The following is a 19,343-nucleotide window of genomic DNA, read 5'->3' on the forward strand; positions in this document are numbered from 1 at the left end:
TAAGGCTGAAAGTCGCGTGGCCTGTCACGTGACTCTCGCTCCGCCTACTGCTCGAGTTTCATCTGCCTCCTGCACTCAGTCTGCCCGTGGCGTCTGTTTTAAGTAGTTGACGTTTTGTCTGTGCGTCGGAAAATGTTGAGTGTACAGAAAGAACAGCGAGTTAACATCAAATTTTGTTTCAAACTAGGAAAATCTGCAAGTGAAACGTTTGTAATGTTGCAACAAGTGTACGGCGATGATTGTTTATCGCGAACACAAGTGTTTGAGTGGTTTAAACGATTTAAAGATGGCCGCGAAGACACCAGTGATGACACTCGCACTGGCAGACCATTGTCAGCAAAAACTGATGCAAACGTTGAAAAAATCGGTAAACTTGTTCGACACTTTCCTTGTCAACTCCTGTTAACTCAGACACTGCTCTGATTGTTAAACGGCGATCTTGTCGAACAAGTTTACCGATTTTTTCAATGTTTGCATCAGTTTTTGCTGACAATGGTCTGCCAGTGCGAGTGTCATCACTGGTGTCTTCGCGGCCATCTTTAAATCGTTTAAACCACTCAAACACTTGTGTTCGCGATAAACAATCATCGCCGTACACTTGTTGTAACATTAAAAACGTTTCACTTGCAGATTTTCCTAGTTTGAAACAAAATTTGATGTCAACACGCTGTTCTTTCTGTACACTCAACATTTTCCGACGCACAGACAAAACGTCAACTACTTAAAACAGACGCCACGGGCAGACTGAGTGCAGGAGGCAGATGAAACTCGAGCAGTAGGCGGAGCGAGAGTCACGTGACAGGCCACGCGACTTTCAGCCTTATTGCATTCGTTTTATTGTTTCACCAGTACTAGTCCGGTTTTTTCCTAGCCACACCTCGTATGTCTTATTTGGAAACGTGGCAGTCCGATTATTTGTATCAGTTGAACTAATATTGGATCTTTGCGCTCACGTAATCTTAATTTTAAATCGGTGTATGAGTTTCTCCATGCATCTACATGAAAATCGTTGTTTTTCTGATTTAGAAAATGTACGGGGTAGAGTCAAATGGTAACCTTAAATATTTTTTAAATATTATTTATTGTGCAGAAGTGGTACAACGCTGTATCACGTCTCAACATAATCTCCCCCACGCTCAATGAAAGTCCTCCAGCGCTTACAAAGTGCATAAATTCCTTTAGAAAAACATTTTTTTGGTAGTCCGCACAACCACTCATGCACTGCGTGCCGTTTCTCTTCATGAGAAGGGAACTTCTTTCCTCCCACTGCGTCTTTTAGTGGTCCAAACATATGGAAATCACTTGGGGCAAGGTCTGGTGAGTATGGTGGATGAAGAAGACACTCAAAATGCAGGTCTGTGATTGTTGCAACTGTTGTACGGGCAGTGTGGCGCCTTGCATTGTCATGTTGCAGAAGACCATCTGCTGACAGCAATCCATGACGCTTTGATTTGATTGCAGGACGCAGATGATTTTTTAGGAGATCTGTGTATGATGCACTGGTGATAGTGGTCCCTCTAGGCATGTAACGCTCCTAAATGACGCCTTCTTCGCCCCAAAAGAGAGTCAGCATAACCTTCCCTGCTGATGGGTCTGTTCGAAACTTCTTTGGTTTTGGTGATGAGAAATGGCGCCATTCCTTGCTCGCTCTCTTCGTTTCCGGTTGGTGGAAGTGAACCCAGGTTTCGTTTTCAGTAACGATTCTTGCAAGGAAGCCATCACCTGCTCGTTCAAAGCGCCGAAGAAGTTCTTCACAAGCATCAACACGTCGTTCTCTCATTTCAGGAGTCAGCTGCCGTGGGATCCATCCTGCAGACACTTTGTGAAACTGGAGCACATCATGAACAATGTGGTGTGTTGACCAATGACTAATCTGTAAACATGCTGCAATGTTATTCAGTATTACTCGGCTGCTGCAATGTTCTGTGGAGTCACCATTCGTTGTGACTGACCTGGACGAGGAACATCATCCACTGAAGTCACACCGTTTGCGAACTTCCTACTCCATTCGTAGACTTGCCGCTGTGACAAACATGCATCACCGTACTGAACCTTCATTCGTCGATGAATTTCAATAGGTTTCACACCTTCACTAAGCAAAAACCGAATAACAGAATGCTGTTCTTCCCTAGTCCAAGTCGCAAGTCGGGCGGCCATCTTGATACTGATACTGCGACGGTATGTGCGCATCGGCACTGTGCTGCCACCTACAGGCTATCCTGCACGCTGTCTGTGGCACGCTTACCAACTTACAGGATAACGGCGCTAAATTACGTTTTGTTATTACAAATTTAAGGTTTCTTTGCTTTCCTTAATCTGGATAATACTTTGGACCGAGTACTACTTGATGTTATACAGTTTGTATCTCTGTCGAATATATTCATCGATCCCGCCGCTGAAGATATCGACGTTATCGAATCAAAGAGGTTACATGCCCTGGCAACTCAGGATAGGCGGTGCTCCCTCAAATCACCTGCCCAACACACCTAAGGACCAGAATGCGTTTATAATCAACAGCCGTGACTCCACAGCCGTGTCATTTTCCGAATGAAAATTGGGCGAGGGTTGGAACATAAACAGTGGCAACTTTTTCGTCACCACCGATACAAAAGAGTTACATGTTTGCACCTGTTCGCGTCCTTCTAAGTCGTCACCAGCATTGTGTAGAACCCGTTGCCAGCGATGTGGAAGGCATAGTATACCTTTAGCAGAGCCTGTTCTGTTGATGGTGCGAATGGAGCGGTCTAAAGTTATGGTCATTCTAGTGTACGACTGTAATGATTTTATCCTAACGCCTTACGTTCCTCCACGGCAGACCGTCAGTCCACAGTGTTACTGTTCGTTTTCGGAGCATCACCTGCAACCAGCTTGGCAAAAGAAGCAGCGACACTTTCTGCGCAACCCACCCACGAGAATGCGCGGGTGCATACAGCGCAAGCTGTGGTTGCTCTGTTCAGTCGATGGGACTGGGAAGTACTGTACCATCCATCCTACTGCCCGGACTTAGGCCCTTGCGACTTTGATTTGATTCCGAAGATGAAGGAACCACTTCGTGGAATTCGCTTCAGAACTGTTCCAGAGATTCGACAGGCAGTAGACCGCTCCATTCGCACCATCAACAGAACAGGCTCTGCTAACGGTATACTACACCTTCCACATTGCTGGCAACGGTTTCTACAAAACTCTGGTGACTACTTTGAAGGATAGTAACAGGTGCAAACATTTAACTCTTTCAGGTTCTTGGACCATCACACTGTTTTAATCTGCCACGGAGTTTCATATCAGCGTACACTCTGCTGCAAATTAAAAATCTCGTTCTGGAAGCATTCCCCTACCTGTGGCTATCCCATGTCTCTGCAGTATCCTCCCTTCTAGGAGTGCATATCTTTCGAATTCCGAAGGAGAGCTTCTGTGAAGTTTTTAAGGTAGGAAATGAGGTATTGGCAAAAGTAAAGCTGTGAGTATGGGCTGTGAGTCGTGCTTTGGTAGCTCAGTTGGTAGAGCACTAACCCATGAATGGTAAAACTTCTGAGTTCGAGTCTCGGTCCGGCTCACAGACTGTGCCTGCCAGGAAGCTTCATGTAACTGGTTGTTCAAATTTATATTTATAAAAGCTGTGCACCTTGGTACACAGGAACCAAACCAGTACCCTCGAAAGTTTTCCCTCCGAGAGTACAAGTACCTGAAGATCAAATTGGATGCGTCCTGTCGCGCGGGATTAGCCGAGCGGTCCGAGGCGCTGCAGTCATGGTCTGTGCGGCTGGTCCCGGCGGAGGTTCGAGTCCTCCCTCGGGCATGGGTGTGTGTGTTTGTCATTAGGATGATTTACGTTAAGTAGTGTGTAAGTTTAGGGATTGATGACCTTAGCAGTTAAGTCCCATAACATTTCACACACATCTGAATATTTTTTTGAATGCGTCCTGGTACTCTACCGTAAAAGTAAAAGTCGAGTACTTTATGCAGTTTTCTTATTTGTCTATCATGGATCTGCTCTTTTCCATCTTCACTTCTTTATAATTAACGGAGACGGTCGCCAGATATGTTCAGATATCAGCTTCCTGAGCGCTGCTGTATGCTGATGATGTTCTACTGCCGCTGAAGTCTCGAGCAAGTTTCAAAAAAAGCTCCAAGTATAGAATAACCGCCCTGAATAGTCTGGAATAAGCCTCAATGTAATGAAGATCGAATACTGGTCAGCATGTGCAAATAATAACACCATCTAGAGCGACGGTACAAATCAGCCAATGACACACATCTTCAAGTATCTTGTGTCAAAAATCGCTGACGGTAACTCACTCGTTCCCGAAGTCACAAATCATCTTAGAAATGCATTATTTAAATGACGTACAGTGAATGGTGTGATTTTTGATCGCTAAGAAACATCCGAATCGACGCAAGTCAAAAACATTCCTACGGTGGCGAATCTTGGCCTGCAACTTAAGAACAAGAGCAACGACTTGCTGTAATTGAAACCAAAATGGTTCTGTGGACATCAGGCCTGACACTTTGTGATTACGTAATCCATGACGAAATTTGTAGGCAATACCGAGTGGCACATTTCGTTGATAAAATGGAGAAAAAACGTCTACAATTGTATAGACACTTACTTCGATCAGATCAAGAAACAATAGTAACACGGGGGTTCTCAGTGAAAATCAATGCTAAAAGATGTGTTAAGGGACCGAGGCAATGTTGGCTAAATACTCTCGATGGAGTCCTCAAGAAAGCGAGTGCCCACTCTGATCAAGCACGAGATGATGCGACCTGGAGACAGGGAACCAGAAACGTGGACCCCCTACAGTGCGGTACAAACGCCCAGAAAGAAGAAGAAACAGACGACATAACGCAGAAGAGCACGCGCCAACTACTTTCTTTTTGTACTTGCCAAGTAACAAAGAACAACATTCAGAGAAATGTCAAGGGATTATGTAAGAGGAGCAGTCTTGATGTACGGGGGAAGGCAAGAAGTCGGACTTCGACTGCAAGGCTGCCATGTGGAAGCACTGTGCTGTATTCCGAGAATGATCTGGAACATCGACGTAGCTCGGAATTCGGTTCACAGAAAATGTATGACAAAAAAGATGCGACGGTAAACCTCTCCCGGGAATTTGGATCATCAGTGTTAATGGAGTTGAAGGAAAAACAGTGCACTACAAAGTGAAATTTTTCACTGTGAAATAAAGTAAGGACAAATTCCACTGTACATTTATCTTGAAGTCTGACGCCTAAAAGAGTTTTTATTTAAGCGTAAATCTGAATCGATTGCAATAAACAATGAATTCAGTGATTTATTTGCTGATTTAAGATTTCGTTTCTCTCCAGAGGAAATACGGACCCCTACGCCTTGCGTTTTGCTTTCGTCGTATCTGATTCTCGGTGTGAATTTTTATACTGCTGATCACTAAATTGTTGTTTCACAGTGCGGTTTGGTAGCGAGTAATATTCTTTTATCATTGTGAAGTCTACTTTCTTACGGTAGGCGCAGTATATTGTACCTTGCACTTTTTTTTTTTTTTTTTTTTTTTTTTTTGCAAACCTGCGAGGCAGAAAAGGTATTTCCATGAGTTCTAATTGACAGTCATTGCTGTAAATAAACATTATATGTTCCGTAACGCTGTAGGGAAGGCAGATTCTTATGCAGTGGTTCAGAATGTGGCGCTTTTACGGCAAGCATAGCCTAAGTACATTAGCGCCCACAATGGCTCGATGACAAATTTTCTTTATACCGAACATGGTTCGGTACTTGTTTCTAGTCGTTACGGACACTTTCCCAGGCCTACTTTTCTGAAAGCTTCTCGAGGTTCTACAAATGCGTCAAATAGAGAACGCTCTATCGAGAACGATCCTGTCCTAAGATAAGAAGGTAAATTTGCAGGGCGATGAACTTCAGATAGGCGGATTACGGATAAGTATAATATGAGAGATGTGGCTTATATTGCAACTTGTTAAAATATTAAATTATAACAGTTAAATTTTAGGTTCTTGGCATAAGCCTGTTTCAAGGCTCAAAGACCGCAGAACGACGATGCACCAAGTTCTCTCAAATGATCGTGTTGAATTTCAATTTCAAGTTCGTTAAAATGTATTCAGTATTTTTTAATATTTTTTCAAGATGAAAAATTTGTGACGTGTTTCCATATACATTTTACGAACCAATTTTCGATAAAAAGCCTCAACTTTCGATAATACTTATCTTTATGTTTTTAATGGTCAAAACGTTTTCTCTCTTTCTTTTTCAGTACAATGGTGAGTATATTTAGAAAGCCTTTTAAGCGCTTTTTCTACAAATTTCAGAAGTATAACTTTGATTATTGCAATTATGAATTTTTCTCTTATATGTTCTATACTCCATTCACCGAAACAAGAGACGTACTGTAAACACGGCAAGGCGCGTGACCACAGCGTTGCCGTCGAGGGGTGTACAAGGCAGGGGCGTCGGAAATTAAAAAATGAAAGTCATGTTTTTTATAATCTGGCACCTGAACATGATAAAGTGATCCGAGAACTACCTTCCGACACCTTTTTGTACATTACATTAAAAGTTATTGTCACTGAAAAAGAGAAACATTTAAGCTTTCAGGAAAAGTTGTTTTTTCGCGTTACTCTATATTTAACACGCCATATCTCCTAACCTGTGTGTCGCACAGCAAAATAATTTTATAATTGAATTCATTACTATATGTTGATGACGTCTGCAAATTTTCTGCCCAATAGAGTCAGTAACAGAGAAGTAATAAATTAAAATCTCACGTCTGATGCAGAACTTTCACCAAATCATCATCCGAAATATAGTAAGCGACAAACTTTTCCCCTTTAAATTTTCTTGTGGAGGTGTAAGCGAGAAAATTTCAGTAAGGTTTGAATTTAATTGTGTAGTTTGTTCGAATGCGATGGGTGCAACCGTCTGTCCTTTATCAGCGATGCATTCTGCGGTTCGCAGGCGCGGCGCTCAGTCAGTGTGGCCGTCTCAATTGCAGGTGTGAGCTCGTTAGTGGGTTTTGTACAGCGGCGATTTCAGGATATCTTAAGTTCATCTGTAAAGACGCTTGAAAGACTAGTTGTTGATTATTAGAGTTAAGTGTATGTGTTCGTAGTCACGCTGAGCATTCACTGTTTATGTGCGCATCCAATAGTATCGCATGGTTTCTTATTTTGTATATTCACTTATTTCATTAGCATCACATACGGACGTCCTCATTATGTCATCCACGGATTCAGCGAGCGAGGTCGACGTATCAGTTCTGAGTCCACCAAAGAAGCGAGCAAAGAAGAAATCATTAAGTTCTTCTGAGAAGCACCTGGCGCTTAAAGTGTATAAAACGGAACTGTTACATTCAGAGCAGTCGATGAGTGACATTGTTTCGAAAACAGCTGCAGCTACAGGTGTTGGACGTTCTTCAGTGTATCGTGTGATAAGTGAGTACAAGGCCACACACTCTTTGAAGTCTCCCAAAAAAAGGAGAATTACGACAGAAACTTTCTGAATGTGTTGATGACTTCGATAGAAATGCGATACGAAGGAAAGTACACGAATATTTTTTTTCGTAACGAATTGCCAACAATTGACGAAGTGCTTACAGTCGTGAACGAAGATGCAGATCTGGGCAATTTTCGGAGAACTACATATTATAAGTTATTGAGAGAAATGAATTTCAAATATATCCGGCGTGGGCGCGATAGCATTCTAATAGACAGGGATGACATCATTTTATGGACGCGGCGTTATCTTCGAACCATTAAACGTTTGAGAGATTAAGGAGACCCATTTACTATTTGGACGAGACGTGGGTGAACGCAGGACATACCCGAAGTTACGTCTGGGTAGATTAAACTATAAATTCCTCAAAACAAGCGTTTCTGTCCGGATTATCCACCGGAAGCAAGAGCCCATCAGCTAAAGGGAAACGTCTTATTATCGCACACATTGGCAGCAGAGCAGGGCTCGTTGAAGGATGTTTGAGGACTTTCGAATCCAAGAAAAGTGGAGATTATCATGAGGAGATCTACGCCGAAACCTTCGAGAAGTGGTTTCAAGATGTTCTTCCTCGGCTTCAGGAAAATGCAGTTACTGTTCTTGATAACGCGCCATTACATTCTCGGAGAAAAGAAAAAGTTCCCAATGCGAATTCCAATAAGCACGAAATATCAGAGTGGCTAAAATCTAAAAACATCGATTTCGAAGACGGTATGTTGAAGAAAGAACTTTTAGATATAGTTAAAAATCACAGAACAGCACACAACGAATACGTAATAGATGAAATGGCGAAGAATGCAGGGAAAACTGTTCTCAGAATTCCCCTGTACCACTGTGAATTAAACGCCATCGAGTTAGTGTGGGCCAGAGTCAAAGGCTATGTTGCTGCGAAAAACAAAACATGCAAAATGCCGGAAGTTGAAGTACTGCTAGAAGAAGCAGTAAGAACAGTGACTGCAGAGGATTGGAACAAGTGCGTCCTCCATGTCGTAGAAAAAGTGGAAACTCAAATGTGGAAATTAGACTGCATTATAGAGGAGACAGAGGAGTGGTTTGTTATAAACCTCAATGAAAACAGTTCAAGTTCGACAGAGAGAACCTTGTTTCATCCTTTACCATTATTGTTATTGGTATTGTTATTAAAATTAACAATTAATTGTGTTTGAATGGAGCGTTTTGTTAGTAACCTGAATGAAAATAAATCTGCTTCGAATGAATGAACTCATTTAACGTTATTTTAACATTATTTTTAGATTTATTTCGTTCATTGTTGCCCAGGTTTCTCACGGTCCACTGTGACGGCTAGGCAGCCAGTCGAACGCCGCCAGCTGCAGAGCATGCGCCAAGGATTTTCCACACCCCTACGTATCACGTGAACACCGAACGCTTTCTCTGGAAACGAGTGTAGTCATTCACGTGACAATGTTTATGTTTCGACCCAGCTCTCAGTGAATAGACTTTAAATTATTTTCCCTATTTTCTTTTCGCTTCTTTTCTCATACAGTTAATACAACCTATTTTTGAGGATAAATACTGTTTTGTTATTTCTTTTCATGTTTTCATGTTTATGCAATGGACGAATTTATTATTTTAAGATCTACAGATGATGTCAGTTATATATAAAGAAATTAATAATCAAGTGTTAATGATTATTGATGAAGAAAATAATTCTTGGTTCTATGGAAATATGTTTGACAATAATTTAAGATATGGACATTCTAGCAAAACAAATTACAGACCTTGTTAAAGAAAAATATTGTAAAAAATATAAAAATTTTAGGAGTCTGTTTAACAGTACTCGTCTTCATACAAAATTTATTAATGAACCTGTTTTATATTCTTTAAATATGAATTCGAAACTGACCTTTGCAGAAAATTTTGAAGATTGTTTTTATGAAGAAGTTCTACCATTAATTCGAAAACATGGTGAATATAAAATAAAGGATAACATAAAAGAGCTCTATGACTGTTTAATAAATCATTTGAAAGCTCTAAATAAAATCGAAGATAATAATATAATAAAAATCAGATGAAAACTTTATTAGACCTAAAGAAACTACACACAAATGTAATGAGGAAATTGGTCCAATAATAAATTATGAAAAATTAAGACCTAGTTTTTCTTCTTTTAAGATCATATGATTATAATTTTAATTATGATTGTCATTTGAATGCAAGTTAAAATACTTCAAAAACAAATAAACACTATTAGAAATATGCATCCATATTTTGAAGAAATTTTAAGAATTTATGTACCTAATTCAGTAAATATATTACAAAGAATTGAAGAAAGATTGGATATTGTTTTTGTCGAAATTATTTCCATATATGGGAATTCCTCACAATAAGAATTGATTAATAATATAATTAAACTTGCAACTGCTGAAGTTGACTGAAGACTGCATTGTGGTAACGCTTCTCAGAAAATAGAACTGAAAATCCAAGGACTTTATTCATAATTAAATTTTATATAACATTCATAACGATTTTTGTATACATCTAACAAACAAAACGTTTTAAATGCTTCTGATTCAATTAATTCAAATTTAAAATTCTCAAATAATACCTACATAACATCATTCTTAGTAAGTTTCATTTGAATTTAAAAATAAACTCTATCTTCTTTAATAAAACAATAAGTGTAATGAATATTATATTCAATGCCAAACATGTTTAAATTTTCAATAAAAAGTTTATAAAATAAGTTAATTTTTTCGATCCAACTATTGCATGAATTATCAAATCCTACAACTTAACATATACTTTATACCTTTCTTTTTCAAAACTTTGTCAACAAGATAGGGATCTGGAAAATTTGTTATCTGTAATTCTTGTTCATAAGAAGATCCTTTTACTTCTTCTCCATCAAAATCTATTAATTTGCAAATCACTGGATTAGAATGAATAAAGTCCACAATATCAAAAATTTCCATTGACCAATTGGTAGTATATCTTTTCTCGAATATTCATTTCAATTTGCTTATTCTTACTTTATCACCTATTTCATATTTTTCTTTAATATCTAGCAAATTAGTTACTCAAACAATTTTCAGTATTTTTTCATTTTCATTGTTTAGATCTTTTGGTTTCATTCTTATTGTGGAATCTTTTGAGTTATTATATACATCAACTAGATTATTAACCAAATCGATTGATTTATAATTTCTTTGTAAATCAGTTTTGTCCCATATTTTTTTTCTTTCAGTGCTCTATTAAGTTGTTCAACAATAGATGTGTTCAGTTCAGAACAACTTGAATAATGATTATATTTTTCATTAATTCTTGAATCTCTTCATTATAAAATTCCTTACCATTATCTAACTGTAAATTTCTTGGTTTTCTCAACTTTAATATTTTTTCTGAATTATCAGCTGTATTCTTACATGTTTTATCTTTAGTGGAATATTCCAAATAAATTTTGAAAAAAATTTCATGAACAGTTCATAAATATTTATTATATGCTTTACTTATTTTTGATATTTCTTTGAAAGTACTTGAATCCTGTTAGACTAGATCCGATTGCAATAACCATTAATACTGAAAGAAATTAAATTTCTATTTTTAAAACTTTTATTCATCATTTTATGTAATTCACTGACAATTTCTTTATGAACACGTCCTTTACAACTTTGTACATTATCAGTGTATGTATAAACAGTATTCATCCCACCACCTAAAAATTATTTAACGAATTTCCTCTTTTTAGTTTTACAAATTGAACGAAGACCTTCAGTTGTTTGTCTTCCATCTTTAGTTGTTACTGTGTGATGATTATTTGTTTCAGTAAATTTTTTACGCTTCAAACAGTAGATGTGATATTTGTGAAGCATTAAACTTTTGACCATTTATATGGAAAAAAAATTAAAATAATTAATGTTCTAATCTATCATCTTCATTTGATTCTAATAACAATTCAAAAAATAAAATTATTTTAAATCTACAGGGACAGTTTTAATAGCATCTTTTAATCTTAACCCTAAGACCTTTGGTATTTTACTGTTAATAGATAATTGCTTTAATTTATTCTGTGCAACTTATCATTTCTTTTTGAAATATCGAAATCACTGTTGGCTCTAGACATCCCACAGAGTGGGTGCATACACCTGTCGGAATGGGCGTCCTTCCTTCGCATTCATAACCCCCTCTCACCACGGATATGTAGTTGTTGCATCGATACTGTATTTGTAAGTGTAGGTGAGTGTAATGGACATGTGTAAACTGTTGTACTGTTTGAATTGTGTGGTGGGGATGAGAGAAAGGAGAGCAAATAGAACCAAGAGGTCGAAGAGCTGACGTCCCCATACAATGGTAGGATCCCCATCAAATGCACTACATGGCTTCACTCCGTGAAACATTGTAGAGAGGACTGGAATTTAATCCAGGACGTCAGGACGGAGGCTGGTAACTCTACGCTGATGCAGTTACTGCCAAATACTGGAATGAAAACTTCACCCACCACCAAGATTCGACCTGACTTACCATCGAGTCGAGCTCCACCACACAGGAGTGTGTTAGCGACTTCAGCGGTTTCTGCCTCAGAAATAACTGTATAACAGATGGTCAGATAAGATGATCTTTATGACAAGGGTTCAGTTGTAACATCCCTGTTCGTGTAGAGTCAATAATGTCGATATTAATTCAGGGATGAATGGAGCAATATTTTCTTCACATATTATTTCCTTTCAAATTTGTAGAATAATTTTCATAGCCTGTTCACATGAAGAGAAACTGGTAGCAAGCACAAGATTTGGGACACTAAAACACTACTGCACTGTGTTTGTTTTCATCACTACCCACTATGTGACGTAAGTGTATAATAAAACTATAATGACTAACTTAAAGGGGTTGTAGAGAGTGTCTTCAGGAACGAACTGCGGAAAGGAAGCCATATCTGTAAACGGTACAGAGACGAACGCCTGCTGTTAGGCCATTTCCTTGGCAGAAAATGATGGTCTGAGAGCTGTCAGAGATCAAGGGAACTATCGACAACGATCCTGACACATAAAGGGCTTTACGTGGCATTCACGTCTGTCGTACAAATACACCATAGAGACCGCTAAGGTCTGTAGCAGTGGAAGCATAGGCGTATATATTCAAGATTGCTGCCAAATGTATAGTCAGTCAGCAGGCATTATCCTCAGTAAATTCAGCTTTCCTTAACGTCACTGGATGACATTGCTGCATGTTGGCTCCTGTCCACAATTTGTTCCCCAAGACAAACCCCACAACACTATTAGCTCGCCACTGTTATTTTAATAAACTGTGTACATCGCATTTATGAGAATTAAATTTCGCTAACTGCTCCATAATTTGTCTTTACGTTGCTTCTTACAAGCTATTTTTCAACGAATGCTAAGAACTTTTTCATCCATACAAATACACTCCTGGAAATGGAAAAAAGAACACATTGACACCGGTGTGTCAGACCCGCCATACTTGCTCCGGACACTGCGAGAGGGCTGTACAAGCAATGATCACACGCACGGCACAGCGGACACACCAGGAACCGCGGTGTTGGCCGTCGAATGGCGCTAGCTGCGCAGCATTTGTGCACCGCCGCCGTCAGTGTCAGCCAGTTTGCCGTGGCATACGGAGCTCCATCGCAGTCTTTAACACTGGTAGCATACCGCGACAGCGTGGACGTGAACCGTATGTGCAGTTGACGGACTTTGAGCGAGGGCGTATAGTGGGCATGCGGGAGGCCGGGTAGACGTACCGCCGAATTGCTCAACACGTGGGGCGTGAGGTCTCCACAGTACATCGATGTTGTCGCCAGTGGTCGGCGGAAGGTGCACGTGCCCGTCGACCTGGGACCGGACCGCAGTGACGCACGGATGCACGCCAAGACCGTAGGATCCTACGCAGTGCCGTAGGGGACCGCACCGCCACTTCCCAGCAAATTAGGGACACTGTTGCTCCTGGGGTATCGGCGAGGACCATTCGCAACCGTCTCCATGAAGCTGGGCTACGGTCCCGCACACCGTTAGGCCGTCTTCCGCTCACGCCCCAACATCGTGCAGCCCGCCTCCAGTGGTGTCGCGACAGGCGTGAATGGAGGGACGAATGGAGACGTGTCGTCTTCAGCGACGAGAGTCGCTTCTGCCTTGGTGCCAATGATGGGCTTATGCGTGTTTGGCGCCGTGCAGGTGAGCGCCACAATCAGGACTGCATACGACCGAGGCACACAGGGCCAACACCCGGCATCATGGTGTGGGGAACGATCTCCCACACTGGCCGAACACCACTGGTGATCGTCGAGGGGACACTGAATAGTGCACGGTACATCCAAACCGTCATCGAACCCATCGTTCTACCATTCCTAGACCGGCAAGGGAACTTGCTGTTCCAACAGGGCAATGCACGTCCGCATGTATCCCGTGCCACCCAACGTGCTCTAGAAGGTGTAAGTCAACTACCCTGGCCAGCAAGATCTCCGGATCTGTCCCCCATTGAGCATGTTTGGGACTGGATGAAGCGTCGTCTCACGCGGTCTGCACGTCCAGCACGAACGCTGGTCCAACTGAGGCGCCAGGTGGAAATGGCATGGCAAGCCGTTCCACAGGACTACATCCAGCATCTCTACGATCGTCTCCATGGGAGAATAGCAGCCTGCATTGCTGCGAAAGGTGGATATACACTGTACTAGTGCCGACATTGTGCATGCTCTGTTGCCTGTGTCTATGTGCCTGTGGTTCTGTCAGTGTGATCATGTGATGTATCTGACCCCAGGAATGTGTCAATAAAGTTTCCCCTTCCTGGGACAATGAATTCACGGTGTTCTTATTTCAATTTCCAGGAGTGTATTATGAATGTGAAATTAATCTTGTCTCTTAAGATTTCACAACTAGACTGCTCAATCGATTTCGATGAATTTAGGATGGAGATAGCTAAAACACTGACAAGAACACACATTACTTTAGAATTTAAGAAAAAGGAAAAAAAAGTCCCATTGGAGAATTAAGTAGAGAATGGAATATATTTTTTCTTTACATCAGTGAAAATCATGTTAGAGATAATTAAATTCGTTGCATAACATACACATCGTATATAATATGTAGATACTTGAGTAGCATAATGCAAACATATATGCTCCTGCCCACATCCTCCACACATACTGTAGGGTTCGGCAGTCACGGTACACATGAAGCTGCGTCACACCTTGGGACATTTGGAGACACCAGAGGGAGGGGGTGGGGGTGGGGGTGGGGGTGGGGGTGAGGGAAGAGGTTGCGCACCATGAACCATGCTTACCCAAACATGCAGACACGTCAAGCCAGCTGACGTTATTTCATGTACAATGGCTTACTTACTAAGCGTCATTCATCATAACAAGCCTGCTAATACATGAGAGCAGGTGCAGTCTGCATTCCAGAATTCATATCCGAACACCTATTGTTCGCAACCGGCCTACTGTGAGTACCTCAAGATCCATTTGAACTGCTATTTGTCACCGCTTGGCCTCTATACCTTCCTAAGTTATAATTATAGTCCTGAGGCCGTGATGAAGAAGTGTGCTTTCTGTGGAGATAGGACAGAATACAGTGAATGTAGATGGCACCTTGCATGGAGTTGAAGGAGAAGAAGAAGAGAGGGAGATAGGACAATGTCCAGTTGATACTTTGCCACAGTGTGCGGATTGAGATAAAGTAAAATAAAATTAATGATAGTACACGTACCCTGGGTCCAGTGGACCCAGAGAGAGTTTTAACTTCTAATTGTTGTATGAAAGCCTTAAAACTGATCCACCACTCATCAGATATGCCCTCTTCTAATACTCAGTAACACATTAAAGATATTACCAGAAATCTATGTGATTAGTTTTAGGTGTCGCTTAGATTTTCTTCTTCAGACCACACAATTACATCATCTGAGTCCAGTGAGCACTGAGATTTATGTTTCAGTATCATTTAATTAGATAGAGCTGCAATCAAAAAATTTTCAATGGATTTATGAGAATACATTAGTAGAAAACATACGCATTGTTGTGATTGCAGAAAATACATTATTACAAACTTGAATATCTGATTAACTCTCAGATAGTGCACTCCTGCGTTGTGTAAGAAAGTGAAATACTACAGATGATTGTTACAAATGTGTAAAGCAGTATAGAAATATTGTAATAGTTTGCCACGCAGCAGTGTTGCGTTTGATATTCGAGACTCATTTGGAAGAAAGTTAAGGCTCATTTTCAAAACTAAAAAAATACATGAACAGCAGTCCACGGAAGAAGATAGTACTTATACCATTTCTTCATATTATTCTTTTTCAGATAGAATGTTGGAATCTACATCTAAAAATGTAGCATGAAAGAAGACAGCATACGTTTTTCAAGCTCAAATTTTGTATCAGTTGTTACTCAGTGGGTAGCTGAAGATGACGATTTACTTTAGACATAAGTACTGCTTTGGATTAAAGCCATGAAGATGTTCCTTAGGCAGCAACATGCAACTCTTTGGATGAAGAACAAAGTAATTTTGGGGGAGGTAGTGGTGACGATGATGATGATGATGATGATGATGATGATGATGATGATGATGATGGAATTAATAATGCTCTGGTCGAATAAGCAGTGAAACTGCAAACATATATATTGTTCCAAATTGTATGCCATGGAGTAAAAGCACCCGCACACCCCCCACCCCCATCCAGTGCAAAATAAAACGTCTACACACAATTTGATGAAATATATACCAGGACCAGCAAGGGTCGTAATCACTTACCTATTGCAATTTATTTATTCCTCTAGCCGTTGTGGACGAAATTGTGAGATGCACAAGCCTAGAGGCAATGAGAGTTTGTGTATCAAGAGAAATAAAGTGGTACATTGTAACTACAAAAGAAATGTTCACCTTCAGGGGAATTTTGCTTCATGTTGCAGCAGATAAAGGCTCGTATGTTCCAGTTAGGGAACTAATCCTTTATATAGGGCTGCAATGTCTGTGAGCTAGTTTGAAGAAATAAGAATTTTCATTAGATTTGATGACAAAGGAACGAGAAAGGCTAGGTTACAAACTGATAAGCATGCTGTTATAAGCTAGATCTGGAAAATGTTTATAGGATAGCGCAGGAAAAATTCCACAGTGGCCACTAAACGGAACCCGTCTCACGAAATATATGCCAAATAAGCCTGAAAATGTTATGGACGTGCTAAGCTGGGATTGTGTATACGGCACAAGAAGAGAACAAGGTGAGCCACTGGAAAAAATTTTGGGTTTTACCATAGAATGACTCTTGCAGGAAATATTTCTCGTACAATAAAAATGCTACTGTCTCTTGAGTAAGAACCGAACTGTTTTGGGAACAATGATGATGAATAAAAAAAAATTCCGAAAGAGATGAAGTCACACAAAAGTAGACAAGCTCAAGTCAATTTGTATTTGCCAAAGAAATGACACAGATTAGTTTTTCGCCGAAGAAAAACAAGTGTGTGGTACTCTTACGTACCATGCATCGTGATAGCTCTTTAGATGAACAACATCCAAAAGAGAAGTGTGAGACTGTGAAATTTTATAACCAAACAGAGGATGGTGTGGATGATGTGGATCAGCTAACAAAGGGCGGTGTGGATGTTGTCGATCTGCTAATGCGCTTATATTAAGACAGGTTGCTGAAAGTGAAAGTGCTTTGCAAAAGCGTGCCGGCGGTCTCTGACGGACCACCACACTGCAAACAAGATCGATACGTGGCCTTGGTGCCGAAAAGTAACAGACATCTAACTCGTAGGCAGATCGCTTCAGATCTTACATCCGCTACCGGTAGTGTCTCTCTCTCAGAATCAATTTGCGGCGATTAAACCAGCCCGGTTTGTATTCTCAGTAGCCTGTTAAATAGATTTCACCTCAACTATGCCTTCATCGAGAAAGAGTTCGCAGGTATAGGGAGCATGTTGAGGTCCAGAGTGATGTTCTCCAACGAATCCCGCTTCACTGTGGCAAGTGATTCTAGCTAGTGTGGAGAAAGAGAGTCCCGCTTTAAGCATCAAGTTATGGTGTGAGTAGTCATTATGTACAATGGATCAACAGTGTTGCATTTCTTTGTGCGAAGTACCGTTAAAACACCGCATGAAGATTATTCTGTGTCGTGTCCGTTTGTTTAGGCATGCTCTTGGTAGTTGTGTTTCTGAATGAATACACCCTTCCCGAGTCGTAAAAAAACTAAAAACGGCCTCGAGAGAAGAATTGAACAATCTCCCCAAAGGATTCCTTAGCAGTTTCGTAGCCGGCATGAATAACAGGTGCAAAATGTGCATAAGTGCCCGAGGAGGGCGTAACCATTGGCTTTTTTTATATCTGGAGCGTGACCTGTGCCAAATATCTAAGTTATTTATGTCTGTTATACTGCTTTCCCAAATGGTGAAATCTATACTATATGTCATTATAAACATACCTCTCCATCTCTATTATGTATGTACTGTCATATCGTCAAATGTCCAAATGTGTGTTAATTCCTAAGGGACCAAACAGCTGAGGACATCGGTCCCTAGACGTACACGCTACTTAAACTAACTTATGTTAAGAACAACATACACACCCATGCCCAAGGAAGGACTCGAACCTCAGGCGGGAGGGGCCACGCAATCCGTGACATGGCACCTCAAATCGCGCGGCCACTCCTTGTGGCTATCGTCCATAATTGTCTGTGATTACGCCTCCACAACAATTGCCAGCTGTGTATGCAACCGGAGCAGAGACGAGTCGGATACCATCATAGCGAGAATATGAGTCGCCAAGGTGGACATTCTTGACATAAGTGACTTCGACAAAGGGCAGATTGTTGTGGTCCAGCGTCTACGAACGAACATCTTTGAAGCAGCGAGTCTGGTCGGTCTTTCGGGTGCTACTGTGGTGAGTACTTATGGAAAATGGTTGAAGGACGGAGGAGGCTCCAGTAGGCGAGAAGGTACAGGACTCTCACGCATCATTACAGAACGTGGAGATCGGAGGCTTGTTCTCTCTATAAACCATGATAGGCTGATAGCTATGCCAGATCCGACAGCAGGGTACAATGCTGGTGCAGGAACAAGTGTTCTGGAGCGCACTGTCCAGCGCACATGTTGAACATAGGCTGTTCAGCAGTCTACACCTAAATGCTCCAATCTTGGTCTACGACATCGTCAGTTAGGATTTTAGTAGCACAGGATCACTGAGATTGGATGGCGGATCAATGGAAATATGTCGTCTGGAGAGATGAACCAAGTTTCTTGTTTCACCAGATCGATGGTCGTGTCTGGAGAGGCTGCCATACAGGCGAACGGCTGCTCTCAACATACAACCACGCTATGGGCGCAGGCTAGTGCCGGGTAGTACTATTCTGTGGAAGAAAACCACCTGGGCATCAGTGGGATCTGTCATAGTAATCGAAGGCGTCATGAGAACTATGGGCTGTGTGGACATTATTACAGGCCACCACCATCTTCCCTGACGTTAATAACCTTTTCCGTCAAGGGAAATGACAAGGCCAGAATAGTGCTATAGTGTTTCGATGAGCGTGACAGTGAAGTCATATAGATATCTTGGACGCTAATCACCGGATCTGAACCAAACAGAACACATCTAGAACACTATCAGGTCCCATGTACGCGGCCGCAAACGTAGTTTACGGGAACTACGTGACCTACGCATAGATTTCTGGTGCCACATACCTACGGAAGATTACCAACGACTTGCCAAATCCATGCCATGTGGAATCATCGCTGTATTACGGTGAATCAGATGCTGTAAAAGAGATAGTCGTTATGTTTCGGATTATCAATGTATCCCGACGGTGTACGTAACGCTGACAAGAGCCATACAAGCTCATATCATTTCATTGCTTTGTTCATGTTAGCTTCTGCCTTGTTTCACTATATAAACCACTTCATAATGACTTA

The 19,343-nt window shown here is 40.9% G+C and overlaps 1 protein-coding gene across 2 annotated transcripts in view; it reads right to left on the minus strand.

Annotated features, from left to right (window-relative positions):
* Positions 1-19,343, minus strand: part of LOC126197697 (inter-alpha-trypsin inhibitor heavy chain H4-like) — a 189,209-nt gene that overhangs the window by 106,134 nt on the left and 63,732 nt on the right. The gene's annotated exons all lie outside the window — the stretch shown is intronic.

The sequence above is a fragment of the Schistocerca nitens genome, chromosome 1 (genome assembly GCF_023898315.1).
Source record: "Schistocerca nitens isolate TAMUIC-IGC-003100 chromosome 1, iqSchNite1.1, whole genome shotgun sequence".
NCBI lineage: Eukaryota > Metazoa > Arthropoda > Insecta > Orthoptera > Acrididae > Schistocerca > Schistocerca nitens.